At 41.8% G+C, this 15,625-nt stretch overlaps 2 non-coding genes across 2 annotated transcripts; both read right to left on the minus strand.

Moving 5' to 3' along the window:
• Window positions 1-6,122: 6,122 nt before the first annotated feature.
• TRNAQ-UUG (transfer RNA glutamine (anticodon UUG)) lies at window positions 6,123-6,195 on the minus strand. The gene has a single exon. It is a non-coding gene; the product is annotated as a tRNA-Gln (tRNA).
• Window positions 6,196-9,776: 3,581 nt separating this feature from the next.
• On the minus strand, window positions 9,777-9,849 carry TRNAR-UCG (transfer RNA arginine (anticodon UCG)). Its single transcript has one exon. It is a non-coding gene; the product is annotated as a tRNA-Arg (tRNA).
• Window positions 9,850-15,625: the final 5,776 nt, after the last annotated feature.

Here is a 15,625-nt window from a genome sequence, read left to right on the forward strand (position 1 = left end):
TCTTGACTTGCTAATTTGCTCCCTGAATTAGCTTATACAAGTGACATGAACAGGGTCTTGACCGAAGCACGTACCTGAAAGCCTGTCACCACCTCTAGAAATAAAATTCACAGCAGCTCAAAACATTCATTTTGAAAGAGAATATTTCAAGTGAGTCCAAGTTTAATTTCAATAAAGAAAGTTGTATAAAATGACACGCTGCACATTTGGGTAACCAGCATGACTCTTTTCAGTGAAGAAGTGGAATGGTTCTGTTGCAATATACTATCACCCTGGCAAGCTGCTACGAGGAAGAGTAAACAATATGATTAGGTTTCAGCAAAAATGTATTAGTTCAGGGTGTGCACCTCAGATAAACTTAAACTTACACACCCTGGTCTGTGAGAGTAGTGCCCTATCCAGTGCGGCATTGAGGGTAATCTGCAAGACAGAGTTCCAAAATCATCCTTTCATCTCAGTTCATGGCCACATACAGTGTTTCTGCAGTCATTCGTTTCACTTTTCTGTCTTTAATTAAACTGACCATTTTAAACCTCCGGCACCCACCACTTCAATCTTTCCGTTTTTGTGCTATCATAGGGCCTTGGAACTTTTGGCAAGTGGACAGAAGCAGTCAGAGAACCACATCACAATACATACTCCTTTGCCTGATACCTTTCACAACAAACTGCTCTTGGAAAAAGACGTTAACCGGTCCTTGCTCTCAGACAGACACAGAAAGCCTATCACCACCTCTACGAACATATTTCAATCAAACCAATATATATCATTCAACAATTATGCCTCTGTATCAATATAACTACAACTCGAGACAGAAAGGAATTTAAAAAACAATCTGCCCATTTGAATAACCAGCAGAGTTTTAAGGACGTACAAATTGGAATGTGACAATTTCAGAGTTCCTCATTCATAAGAAGTCTGTGAGATAGTATCTCAGAAAGATCTCACGTTTATAGCAAAAATGGTTGTAAGGGTGATTTTTACCACACAATTGCAACTAGGTGCCTCAATCTGCAAGAGACCAGTCCTTGACAGATTACACAACTGGGGCAACAGCAAAGGCAGCAATTGTGTCAATCCTTTATGATTCTTCTCTAGTACTATACTTTTTCTGAGGGACAATTTGCATTATTCCTGGAGAAAATCATAGAGCTTCTACCCATGCATAGTTTCTGCTTTCTGCACGCACACACTCCCTGCACTGAATCTACCCACAGTTCTGTTCAGAATGATTGTGCCATGTCATATTGTTGTGTACGTATTGCATATCCGTGGCATTTATGAAGAGGTACTTTGGTATGGCAGAAAGACAGAAAAGTAGCAATGCTGAAGGCATAACGTGACTGATTGTGCAGTTTGCATTGGGCTTTCTTAATGAGTGAGAGTGAAAGGAGTATTGTAAGAGTGTGTTTCCAGTTTGTATGTAAAGATAAGTTGGTGCTGTTAGAAAAAGACTCAACCATGATGGGACTCGAACCCTCAACTTTTTGATCCGAGGTCAGACGCCTTATCCACTAGGCCACATGGTCACTGACTGCAACATGTTTGGGTGTTTAGGGTTAGGTGGTATGAATGGATGTGGAACATATCAATTACAGGTGTGCAGGACAGGATCCCATACCGTTCTTCATCTTCTTTCCATCAAAGGAGTTTTTTCAAACAATATCTAGATAATTTCCAAAGTTTCATATCTTATGCTGTGCTTTTTTGCCGTTAATCCTCCTTTCTTCTTTTATTGAATACTCTGTTTTATGCTGCAATGGTATTTTTGGATTATTTGAAAAGAGAATGAACTGACAGTAGTTCAGACTTCCCATTTCTTGACTTGCTAATTTGCTCCCTGAATTAGCTTATACAAGTGACCTGAACAGGGCCTTGACCTAAGCACGTACCTGAAAGCCTGTCACCACCTCTAGAAATAAAATTCACAGCAGCTCAAAACATTCATTTTGAAAGAGAATATTTCAAGTGAGTCCAAGTTTAATTTCAATAAAGAAAGCTGTATAAAATGACACGCTGCACATTTGGGTAACCAGCATGACTCTTTTCAGTGAAGAAGTGGAATGGTTCTGTTGCAATATACTATCACCCTGGCAAGCTGCTACGAGGAAGAGTAAACAATATGATTAGGTTTCAGCAAAAATGTATTAGTTCAGGGTGTGCACCTCAGATAGATTTAAACTTACACACCCTGGTCTGTGAGAGTAGTGCCCTATCCATTGCGGCATTGAGGTTAATCTGCAAGACAGAGTTCCAAAATCATCCTTTCATCTCAGTTCATGGCCACATACAGTATTTCTGCAGTCATTCGTTTCACTTTTCTGTCTTTAATTAAACTGACCATTTTAAACCTTCGGCACCCACCACTTCAATCTTACCGTTTTTGTGCTATCATAGGGCCTTGGAACTTTTGGCAAGTGGACAGAAGCAGTCATAGAACCACATCACAATACATACTCCTTTGCCTGATACCTTTCACAACAAACTGCTCTTGGAAAAACACGTTAACCGGTCCTTGCTCTCAGACAGACACAGAAAGCCTATCACCACCTCTACGAACATATTTCAATCAAACCAATATATATCATTCAACAATTATGCCTCTGTATCAATATAACTACAACTCGAGACAGAAAGGAATTTAAAAAACAATCTGCCCATTTGAATAACCAGCAGAGTTTTAAGGACGTACAAATTGGAATGTGACAATTTCAGAGTTCCTCACTCATAAGAAGTCTGTGAGATAGTATCTCAGAAAGATCTCAAGTTTATAGCAAAAATGGTTGTAAGGGTGATTTTTACCACACAATTGCAACTAGGTGACTTAATCTGCAAGAGACCAGTCCTTGACAGATTACACAACTGGGGCTACAGCAAAGGCAGCAATTGTGTCAATCCTTTATGATTCTTCTCTAGTACTATACTTTTTCTGAGGGACAATTTGCATTATTCCTGGAGAAAATCATAGAGCTTCTACCCATGCATAGTTTCTGCTTTCTGCACGCACACACTCCCTGCACTGAATCTACCCACAGTTCTGTTCAGAATGATTGTGCCATGTCATATTGTTGTATACTGTTAGAAATGGGGTTTCTGGTTGGCTAGGGTATGCACCTCAGCCAGGCAGAACTTACCCACTCTAGTCAGGGCAAGGGAGTTACACGTCCAAGATAACCCCTGCTCACCCCCTTGGTAGCTTGGCACGAGCAGTCAGGCTTAACCCGGAGGCAATGCGTAAAGCGTTTGCACAACACACACATACATGTGACGCAATATCCCCACCACAAAGGAAACACAACACCAGATTATATGAAAATACACTGTATTGTACACAACGTAATTATTATACCAACATCACATAACAGTACAATCCTGCTACCTTAGCAGTTGTCAGAACGTTACACATTAGTTACTCTGCAAACTAGCAGTAGTCACACATAACACACAGGTTACTCAGTATTCTGCAACATAAGCAGTAGTCAGGAAACACGTTATCACATTAGAACACTTGTCATAAGCATATCATAAAACGCCCATAGTAGGAACATTAGAAAACCTATGGCAAGTTAGGGAAACATATTAGCAAGTCATGCCCATAAAAGGAACATGTGCACACATATGTAAAAGCATCATAGTACAGGCAGGTAATATAACACAATTAAGAAAGTCTGTAGCAAGAACTTTTAAATCATAATTATATTTGTCCATTTAAAAGTACCTGGGAATGATGAAGAGGCACTTCCAGTGCCTAAAATGAATCATGGGGCCCCCGGCGCTCTTCTGCGCAAAACGGGGGCCTCCCTAACTTGGCAAATAGAGAGGGGCGGCACGCACCCTCTCTGCTTCCTTGACGGGCCCCTTCTGGGACCCGTGCTCATTGGAGGGCCCCCCGGGCCTCCACCGGCCCTCTCCAAGGGGGGCCCAAGTCAGGGAAATCCTTGGGTTCAGGAGGGGGGCACCACGCACCCCCTCCGATCTGCGAGCGGGCCCCCATTTGTGATGGTCTCGGGCCCACGAGGGGGCCCACCAGAGAGTTGGCGGCGGGGGCGAGCCTCCGATGAGGCTGTCTCCCCCGGCCGCGCACTGCAGAGCGAGCCCTCCGGGGCTGGAGCAGGGGAGGGAGAGGCGTCCTCCTCTCCCTCCTCCTCCGACGGCAACACCGGCACCAGGTCGGGCCGGCCGGTGCCCCGGGGGCGCTCCTTGGAGCGATCCCTACCCCGGGGGCACCGCTAGGAGCAGACTTGCTCCTCGTTATTTTGGAAAGGGGTTTCTTGTGCCCCGGGGGCACTGAGCTGAGCGCGATCCTCGCGCTCGGCAATAACTTGAAAACCCGGCTGCGGCGGTGATCCTAAACAGCAGGAGAGCGCTTTTCAGAGCGCTAGGACACATTTTAAATCCCGGGCTGCGGCGGTGATTTCCTTGCACGAAAGAAAAGCGCCTTCAAAGCGCTAGAGCACATCCACAAGCTCGGGCTGCGGCAGTGATTTTTCTGTTAGCAAAAGAAAAGCGCTTTCAAAGTGCAATGGCCCCTCAGCAGCCTCAGTCATTAAAAGAATGCCTTATTCCTCGTAAAAGCAGGATCGTAGCAGGGGTCAGGGGCCACAGCACCCTGCCCCTGGGAACAATTAAACAAGAAGGAGCACAGGGCTGGTGGGCCCAGCTACAGGCCAGCACAAGGGGTGCAGATGGTGGCAGTTCCTCCTAGTGACCAGGCAGGTCACAGGTCAGCACAGCAGCAGCAGTCCATGGCGGTTTCCTGGTGAGTCCATTCATCAGCGTTCTGTGTCCAGTTTCAAGTTCCAAGAGTGTTCAAATTGTGGGGAAAATTCCCCTGTACTTATAGTCCTTTTTTTACAGTGTTTTACAATGACAGGGAGAGGAGGTTCCAGCCAGTTACAACTGGTTCTGGGAGTGCCCCCTCTCTCCTTTCAGCACAGGCTCCAAACATCAGTGGGGGGTTAACGACCCTATTGTGTGAGGCCAGGGCACAGCCTTTACAAATGTAGGTGTGCCCCGCCTCTCCCTTCTCTCAGCCCAGGAAGACTATTCAGTATGTAGATGCACCTCAGTGACACCTCCACCCTCCCTGTGCACAGGCTGTCTGAAAAGTATGCACAAAGCCCCAACTGTCACTCTGCCCAGACGTGGATTGGAGTCAAGCTGCAAAACACCAGAATTATAAGCACAGATAAATGCGCACTTTCTAGAAGTGGCATTTCTGTGATAGTAATAAAAAATACACCCACACCAGTAAGCAGTATTTATTATCACCATCACAACCATACCAAACACGCCTACGCTACCCCTCATAAATCAGACAATACCCTTTACACATAAGGCAGGGCATTTCTAATGCAATCCTATGAGAAGGCAGCACTCACAGCAGTGAGACACCAAGTTAGGCTGTTTGTCACTACCAGGACAGGCCAGGCAATATGGCACATGTCCTGCCTTTCTACATACATGGCACCCTGCCCATAGGGCTAGCTAGGGCGTACTTTAGGGGTGACTTACATGTAGTAAAAGGGGGGTTCTGGGCCTGGCAAGTAAATTTAGATGCCAGGTCCCTGTGGCAGAAAACTGCGCACACAGGCCCTGCGCTAGCAGGCCTGAGACAGGTTTGAAAGTCTACTTCAGTGGGTGGCGCAAGCAGCGCTGCAGGCCCACTAGTAGCATTTAATTTACAGGCCCTGGGTATAGAGATACCACTGTACAAGGGACTTATAGGTAAATTAAATATGCCAATTAGGTATAAGCCAATCATACCAACTTTAGATGGGAGAGCACCTGCACTTTAGCACTGGTCAGCAGTGATAAAGTGCTCAGAGTCCTAGAGCCAACAGCGAGAGGTCAGAAAAACCAGGAGGAAGGAGGCAAAAAGACTAGGGATGACCATGCGTATGGCCAAAAGTCCAACATATACGTATTGCATATCCATGGCATTTATGAAGAGGTACTTTGGTATGGCAGAAAGACAGAAAAGTAGCAATGCTGAAGGCATAACGTGACTGATTGTGCAGTTTGGATTGGGCTTTCTTAATGAGTGAGAGTGAAAGGAGTATTGTAAGAGTGTGTTTCCAGTTTGTATGTAAAGATAAGTTGGGTGCTGTGAGAAAAAGACTCAACCATGAAGGGACTCGAACCCTCAATCTTCTGATCCAAAGTCAGACGCCTTATCCATTAGGCCACATGGTCACTGACTGCAACATGTTTGGGTGTTTAGGGTTAGGTGGTATGAATGGATGTGGAACATATCAATTACAGGTGCGCAGGACAGGATCCCATACCGTTCTTCATCTTCTTTCCATCAAAGGAGTTTTTTCAAACAATATCTAGATAATTTCCAAAGTTTCATATCTTATGCTGTGCTTTTTTGCCGTTAATCCTCCTTTCTTCTTTTATTGAATACTCTGTTTTATGCTGCAATGGTATTTTTGGATTATTTGAAAAGAGAATGAAACTGCTTTGACAGTAGTTCAGACTTCCCATTTCTTGACTTGCTAATTTGCTCCCTGAATTAGCTTATACAAGTGACATGAACAGGGCCTTGACCTAAGCACGTACCTGAAAGCCTGTCACCACCTCTAGAAATAAAATTCACAGCAGCTCAAACATTCATTTTGAAAGAGAATATTTCAAGTGAGTCCAAGTTTAATTTCAATAAAGAAAGTTGTATAAAATGACACGCTGCACATTTGGGTAACCAGCATGACTCTTTTCAGTGAAGAAGTGGAATGGTTCTGTTGCAATATACTATCACCCTGGCAAGCTGCTACGAGGAAGAGTAAACAATATGATTAGGTTTCAGCAAAAATGTATTAGTTCAGGGTGTGCACCTCAGATAGACTTAAACTTACACACCCTGGTCTGTGAGAGTAGTGCCCTATCCATTGCGGCATTGAGGGTAATCTGCAAGACAGAGTTCCAAAATCATCCTTTCATCTCAGTTCATGGCCTCATACAGTATTTGTGCAGTCATTCGTTTCACTTTTCTGTCTTTAATTAAACTGACCATTTTAAACCTCCGGCACCCACCACTTCAATCTTACCGTTTTTGTGCTATCATAGGGCCTTGGAACATTTGGCAAGTGGACAGAAGCAGTCAGAGAACCACATCACAATACATACTTCTTTGCCTGATACCTTTCACAACAAACTGCTCTTGGAAAAACACGTTAACCGGTCCTTGCTCTCAGACAGACACAGAAAGCCTATCACCACCTCTACAAACATATTTCAATCAAACCAATATATATCATTCAACAATTATGCCTCTGTATCAATATAACTACAACTCGAGACAGAAAGGAATTTAAAAAACGATCTGCCCATTTGAATAACCAGCAGAGTTTTAAGGACGTACAAATTGGAATGTGACAATTTCAGAGTTCCTCATTCATAAGAAGTCTGTGAGATAGTATCTCAGAAAGATCTCAAGTTTATAGCAAAAATGGTTGTAAGGGTGATTTTTACCACACAATTGCAACTAGGTGACTCAATCTGCAAGAGACCAGTCCTTGACAGATTACACAACTGGGGCAACAGCAAAGGCAGCAATTGTGTCAATCCTTTATGATTCTTCTCTAGTACTATACTTTTTCTGAGGGACAATTTGCATTATTCCTGGAGAAAATCATAGAGCTTCTACCCATGCATAGTTTCTGCTTTCTGCACGCACACACTCCCTGCACTGAATCTACCCACAGTTCTGTTCAGAATGATTGTGCCATGTCATATTGTTGTACTGTATACGTATTGCATATCCAAGGCATTTATGAAGAGGTACTTTAGTGTGGCAGAAAGACAGAAAAGTAGCAATGCTGAAGGCATAACGTGACTCATTGTGCAGTTTGCATTGGGCTTTCTTAATGAGTGAGAGTGAAAGGAGTATTGTAAGAGTGTGTTTCCAGTTTGTATGTAAAGATAAGTTGGGTGCTGTGAGAAAAAGATTCAACCACGAAGGGACTCGAACCCTCAATCTTCTGATCTGAAGTCAGACGCCTTATCCATTAGGCCACATGGTCACTGACTGCAATATGTTTGGGTGTTTAGGGTTAGGTGGTATGAATGGATGTGGAACATATCAATTACAGGTGCGCAGGACAGGATCCCATACCGTTCTTCATCTTCTTTCCATCAAAGGAGTTTTTTCAAACAATATCTAGATAATTTCCAAAGTTTCATATCTTATGATGTGCTTTTTTGCCGTTAATCCTCCTTTCTTCTTTTATTGAATACTCTGTTTTATGCTGCAATGGTATTTTTGGATTATTTGAAAAGAGAATGAAACTGCTTTGACAGTAGTTCAGACTTCCCATTTCTTGACTTGCTAATTTGCTCCCTGAATTAGCTTACACAAGTGACATGAACAGGGCCTTGACCTAAGCACGTACCTGAAAGCCTGTCACCACCTCTAGAAATAAAATTCACAGCAGCTCAAAACATTCATTTTGAAAGAGAATATTTCAAGTGAGTCCAAGTTTAATTTCAATAAAGAAAGCTGTATAAAATGACACGCTGCACATTTGGGTAACCAGCATGACTCTTTTCAGTGAAGAAGTGGAATGGTTCTGTTGCAATATACTATCACCCTGGCAAGCTGCTACGAGGAAGAGTAAACAATATGATTAGGTTTCAGCAAAAATGTATTAGTTCAGGGTGTGCACCTCAGATAGACTTAAACTTACACCCCCTGGTCTGTGAGAGTAGTGCCCTATCCATTGCGGCATTGAGGTTAATCTGCAAGACAGAGTTCCAAAATCATCCTTTCATCTCAGTTCATGGCCACATACAGTATTTCTGCAGTCATTCGTTTCACTTTTCTGTCTTTAATTAAACTGACCATTTTAAACCTCCGGCACCCACCACTTCAATCTTACCGTTTTTGTGCTATCATAGGGCCTTGGAACTTTTGGCAAGTGGACAGAAGCAGTCAGAGAACCACATCACAATACATACTCCTTTGCCTGATACCTTTCACAACAAACTGCTCTTGGAAAAAGACGTTAACCGGTCCTTGCTCTCAGACAGACACAGAAAGCCTATCACCACCTCTACGAACATATTTCAATCAAACCAATATATATAATTCAACAATTATGCCTCTGTATCAATATAACTACAACTCGAGACAGAAAGGAATTTAAAAAACAATCTGCCCATTTGAATAACCAGCATAGTTTTAAGGACGTACAAATTGGAAAGTGACAATTTCAGAGTTCCTCATTCATAAGAAGTCTGTGAGATAGTATCTCAGAAAGATCTCAAGTTTATAGCAAAAATGGTTGTAAGGGTGATTTTTACCACACAATTGCAACTAGGTGCCTCAATCTGCAAGAGACCAGTCCTTGACAGATTACACAACTGGGGCAACAGCAAAGGCAGCAATTGTGTCAATCCTTTATGATTCTTCTCTAGTACTATACTTTTTCTGAGGGACAATTTGCATTATTCCTGGAGAAAATCATAGAGCTTCTACCCATGCATAGTTTCTGCTTTCTGCACGCACACACTCCCTGCACTGAATCTACCCACAGTTCTGTTCGGAATGATTGTGCCATGTCATATTGTTGTATACGTATTGCATATCCGTGGCATTTATGAAGAGGTACTTTGGTATGGCAGAAAGACAGAAAAGTAGCAATGCTGAAGGCATAACGTGACTGATTGTGCAGTTTGCATTGGGCTTTCTTAATGAGTGAGAGTGAAAGGAGTATTGTAAGAGTGTATTTCCAGTTTGTATGTAAAGATATGTTCGGTGCTGTGAGAAAAAGACTCAACCACGAAGGGACTCGAACCCTCAATCTTATGAACCGAAGTCAGACGCCTTATCCATTAGGCCACATGGTCACTGACTGCAATATGTTTGGGTGTTTGGGGTTAGGTGGTATGAATGGATGTGGAACATATCAATTACAGGTGCGCAGGACAGGATCCCATACCGTTCTTCATCTTCTTTCCATCAAACGAGTTTTTTCAAACAATATCTAGATAATTTCCAAAGTTTCATATCTTATGCTGTGCTTTTTTGCCGTTAATCCTCCTTTCTTCTTTTATTGAATACTCTGTTTTATGCTGCAATGGTATTTTTGGATTATTTGAAAAGAGAATGAAACTGCTTTGACAGTAGTTCAGACTTCCCATTTCTTGACTTGCTAATTTGCTCCCTGAATTAGCTTATACAAGTGACATGAACAGGGCCTTGACCTAAGCACATACCTGAAAGCCTGTCACCACCTCTAGAAATAAAATTCACAGCAGCTCAAAACATTCATTTTGAAAGAGAATATTTCAAGTGAGTCCAAGTTTAATTTCAATAAAGAAAGTAGTATAAAATGACACGCTGCACATTTGTGTAACCAGCTTGACTCTTTTCAGTGAAGAAGTGGAATGGTTCTGTTGTAATATACTATCACCCTGGCAAGCTGCTACGAGGAAGAGTAAACAATATGATTAGGTTTCAGCTAAAATGTATTAGTTCAGGGTGTGCACCTCACATAGACTTAAACTTACACACCCTGGTCTGTGAGAGTAGTGCCCTATCCATTGCGGCATTGAGGGTAATCTGCAAGACAGAGTTCCAAAATCATCCTTTCATCTCAGTTCATGGCCACATACAGTATTTCTGCAGTCATTCGTTTCACTTTTCTGTCTTTAATTAAACTGACCATTTTAAACCTCCGGCACCCACCACTTCAATCTTACCGTTTCTGTGCTATCATAGGGCCTTAGAACTTTTGGCAAGTGGACAGAAGCAGTCAGAGAACCACATCACAATACATACTCCTTTGCCTGATACCTTTCACAACAAACTGCTCTTGGAAAAAGACGTTAACCGGTCCTTGCTCTCAGACAGACACAGAAAGCCTATCACCACCTCAACGAACATATTTCAATCAAACCAATATATATCATTCAACAATTATGCCTCTGTATCAATATAACTACAACTCGAGACAGAAAGGAATTTAAAAAACAATCTGCCCATTTGAATAACCAGCAGAGTTTTAAGGACGTACAAATTGAAATGTGACAATTTCAGAGTTCCTCATTCATAAGAAGTCTGTGAGATAGTATCTCAGAAAGATCTCAAGTTTATAGCAAAAATGGTTGTAAGGGTGATTTTTACCACACAATTGCAACTAGGTGCCTCAATCTGCAAGAGACCAGTCCTTGACAGATTACACAACTGGGGCAACAGCAAAGGCAGCAATTGTGTCAATCCTTTATGATTCTTCTCTAGTACTATACTTTTTCTGAGGGACAATTTGCATTATTCCTGGAGAAAATCATAGAGCTTCTACCCATGCATAGTTTCTGCTTTCTGCACGCACACACTCCCTGCACTGAATCTACCCACAGTTCTGTTCGGAATGATTGTGCCTTGTCATATTGTTGTATACATATTGCATATCCGTGGCATTTATGAAGAGGTACTTTGGTATGGCAAAAAGACAGAAAAGTAGCAATGCTGAAGGCATAACATGACTGATTGTGCAGTTTGCATTGGGCTTTCTTAATGAGTGAGAGTGAAAGGAGTATTGTAAGAGTGTATTTCCAGTTTGTATGTAAAGATAAGTTGGGTGCTGTGAGAGAAAGACTCAACCATGAAGGGACTTGAACCCTCAATCTTCTGATCCGAAGTCAGACGCCTTATGCATTAGGCCACATGGTCACTGACTGCTATATGTTTGGGTGTTTAGGGTTAGGTGGTATGAATGGATGTGGAACATATCAATTACAGGTGCGCAGGACAGGATCCCATACCGTTCTTCATCTTCTTTCCATCAAAGGAGTTTTTTCAAATAATATCTAGATAATTTCCAAAGTTTCATATCTTATGATGTGCTTTTTTGCCGTTAATCCTCCTTTCTTCTTTTATTGAATACTCTGTTTTATGCTGCAATGGTATTTTTGGATTATTTGAAAAGAGAATGAAACTGCTTTGACAGTAGTTCAGACTTCCCATTTCTTGACTTGCTAATTTGCTCCCTGAATTAGCTTATACAAGTGACATGAACAGGGTCTTGACCGAAGCACGTACCTGAAAGCCTGTCACCACCTCTAGAAATAAAATTCACAGCAGCTCAAAACATTCATTTTGAAAGAGAATATTTCAAGTGAGTCCAAGTTTAATTTCAATAAAGAAAGTTGTATAAAATGACACGCTGCACATTTGGGTAACCAGCATGACTCTTTTCAGTGAAGAAGTGGAATGGTTCTGTTGCAATATACTATCACCCTGGCAAGCTGCTACGAGGAAGAGTAAACAATATGATTAGGTTTCAGCAAAAATGTATTAGTTCAGGGTGTGCACCTCAGATAAACTTAAACTTACACACCCTGGTCTGTGAGAGTAGTGCCCTATCCAGTGCGGCATTGAGGGTAATCTGCAAGACAGAGTTCCAAAATCATCCTTTCATCTCAGTTCATGGCCACATACAGTGTTTCTGCAGTCATTCGTTTCACTTTTCTGTCTTTAATTAAACTGACCATTTTAAACCTCCGGCACCCACCACTTCAATCTTTCCGTTTTTGTGCTATCATAGGGCCTTGGAACTTTTGGCAAGTGGACAGAAGCAGTCAGAGAACCACATCACAATACATACTCCTTTGCCTGATACCTTTCACAACAAACTGCTCTTGGAAAAAGACGTTAACCGGTCCTTGCTCTCAGACAGACACAGAAAGCCTATCACCACCTCTACGAACATATTTCAATCAAACCAATATATATCATTCAACAATTATGCCTCTGTATCAATATAACTACAACTCGAGACAGAAAGGAATTTAAAAAACAATCTGCCCATTTGAATAACCAGCAGAGTTTTAAGGACGTACAAATTGGAATGTGACAATTTCAGAGTTCCTCATTCATAAGAAGTCTGTGAGATAGTATCTCAGAAAGATCTCACGTTTATAGCAAAAATGGTTGTAAGGGTGATTTTTACCACACAATTGCAACTAGGTGCCTCAATCTGCAAGAGACCAGTCCTTGACAGATTACACAACTGGGGCAACAGCAAAGGCAGCAATTGTGTCAATCCTTTATGATTCTTCTCTAGTACTATACTTTTTCTGAGGGACAATTTGCATTATTCCTGGAGAAAATCATAGAGCTTCTACCCATGCATAGTTTCTGCTTTCTGCACGCACACACTCCCTGCACTGAATCTACCCACAGTTCTGTTCAGAATGATTGTGCCATGTCATATTGTTGTGTACGTATTGCATATCCGTGGCATTTATGAAGAGGTACTTTGGTATGGCAGAAAGACAGAAAAGTAGCAATGCTGAAGGCATAACGTGACTGATTGTGCAGTTTGCATTGGGCTTTCTTAATGAGTGAGAGTGAAAGGAGTATTGTAAGAGTGTGTTTCCAGTTTGTATGTAAAGATAAGTTGGTGCTGTTAGAAAAAGACTCAACCATGATGGGACTCGAACCCTCAACTTTTTGATCCGAGGTCAGACGCCTTATCCACTAGGCCACATGGTCACTGACTGCAACATGTTTGGGTGTTTAGGGTTAGGTGGTATGAATGGATGTGGAACATATCAATTACAGGTGTGCAGGACAGGATCCCATACCGTTCTTCATCTTCTTTCCATCAAAGGAGTTTTTTCAAACAATATCTAGATAATTTCCAAAGTTTCATATCTTATGCTGTGCTTTTTTGCCGTTAATCCTCCTTTCTTCTTTTATTGAATACTCTGTTTTATGCTGCAATGGTATTTTTGGATTATTTGAAAAGAGAATGAACTGACAGTAGTTCAGACTTCCCATTTCTTGACTTGCTAATTTGCTCCCTGAATTAGCTTATACAAGTGACCTGAACAGGGCCTTGACCTAAGCACGTACCTGAAAGCCTGTCACCACCTCTAGAAATAAAATTCACAGCAGCTCAAAACATTCATTTTGAAAGAGAATATTTCAAGTGAGTCCAAGTTTAATTTCAATAAAGAAAGCTGTATAAAATGACACGCTGCACATTTGGGTAACCAGCATGACTCTTTTCAGTGAAGAAGTGGAATGGTTCTGTTGCAATATACTATCACCCTGGCAAGCTGCTACGAGGAAGAGTAAACAATATGATTAGGTTTCAGCAAAAATGTATTAGTTCAGGGTGTGCACCTCAGATAGATTTAAACTTACACACCCTGGTCTGTGAGAGTAGTGCCCTATCCATTGCGGCATTGAGGTTAATCTGCAAGACAGAGTTCCAAAATCATCCTTTCATCTCAGTTCATGGCCACATACAGTATTTCTGCAGTCATTCGTTTCACTTTTCTGTCTTTAATTAAACTGACCATTTTAAACCTTCGGCACCCACCACTTCAATCTTACCGTTTTTGTGCTATCATAGGGCCTTGGAACTTTTGGCAAGTGGACAGAAGCAGTCATAGAACCACATCACAATACATACTCCTTTGCCTGATACCTTTCACAACAAACTGCTCTTGGAAAAACACGTTAACCGGTCCTTGCTCTCAGACAGACACAGAAAGCCTATCACCACCTCTACGAACATATTTCAATCAAACCAATATATATCATTCAACAATTATGCCTCTGTATCAATATAACTACAACTCGAGACAGAAAGGAATTTAAAAAACAATCTGCCCATTTGAATAACCAGCAGAGTTTTAAGGACGTACAAATTGGAATGTGACAATTTCAGAGTTCCTCACTCATAAGAAGTCTGTGAGATAGTATCTCAGAAAGATCTCAAGTTTATAGCAAAAATGGTTGTAAGGGTGATTTTTACCACACAATTGCAACTAGGTGACTTAATCTGCAAGAGACCAGTCCTTGACAGATTACACAACTGGGGCTACAGCAAAGGCAGCAATTGTGTCAATCCTTTATGATTCTTCTCTAGTACTATACTTTTTCTGAGGGACAATTTGCATTATTCCTGGAGAAAATCATAGAGCTTCTACCCATGCATAGTTTCTGCTTTCTGCACGCACACACTCCCTGCACTGAATCTACCCACAGTTCTGTTCAGAATGATTGTGCCATGTCATATTGTTGTATACTGTTAGAAATGGGGTTTCTGGTTGGCTAGGGTATGCACCTCAGCCAGGCAGAACTTACCCACTCTAGTCAGGGCAAGGGAGTTACACGTCCAAGATAACCCCTGCTCACCCCCTTGGTAGCTTGGCACGAGCAGTCAGGCTTAACCCGGAGGCAATGCGTAAAGCGTTTGCACAACACACACATACATGTGACGCAATATCCCCACCACAAAGGAAACACAACACCAGATTATATGAAAATACACTGTATTGTACACAACGTAATTATTATACCAACATCACATAACAGTACAATCCTGCTACCTTAGCAGTTGTCAGAACGTTACACATTAGTTACTCTGCAAACTAGCAGTAGTCACACATAACACACAGGTTACTCAGTATTCTGCAACATAAGCAGTAGTCAGGAAACACGTTATCACATTAGAACACTTGTCATAAGCATATCATAAAACGCCCATAGTAGGAACATTAGAAAACCTATGGCAAGTTAGGGAAACATATTAGCAAGTCATGCCCATAAAAGGAACATGTGCACACATATGTAAAAGCATCATAGTACAGGCAGGTAATATAACAC

This window comes from Pleurodeles waltl, chromosome 4_1 (genome assembly GCF_031143425.1).
Source record: "Pleurodeles waltl isolate 20211129_DDA chromosome 4_1, aPleWal1.hap1.20221129, whole genome shotgun sequence".
NCBI lineage: Eukaryota > Metazoa > Chordata > Amphibia > Caudata > Salamandridae > Pleurodeles > Pleurodeles waltl.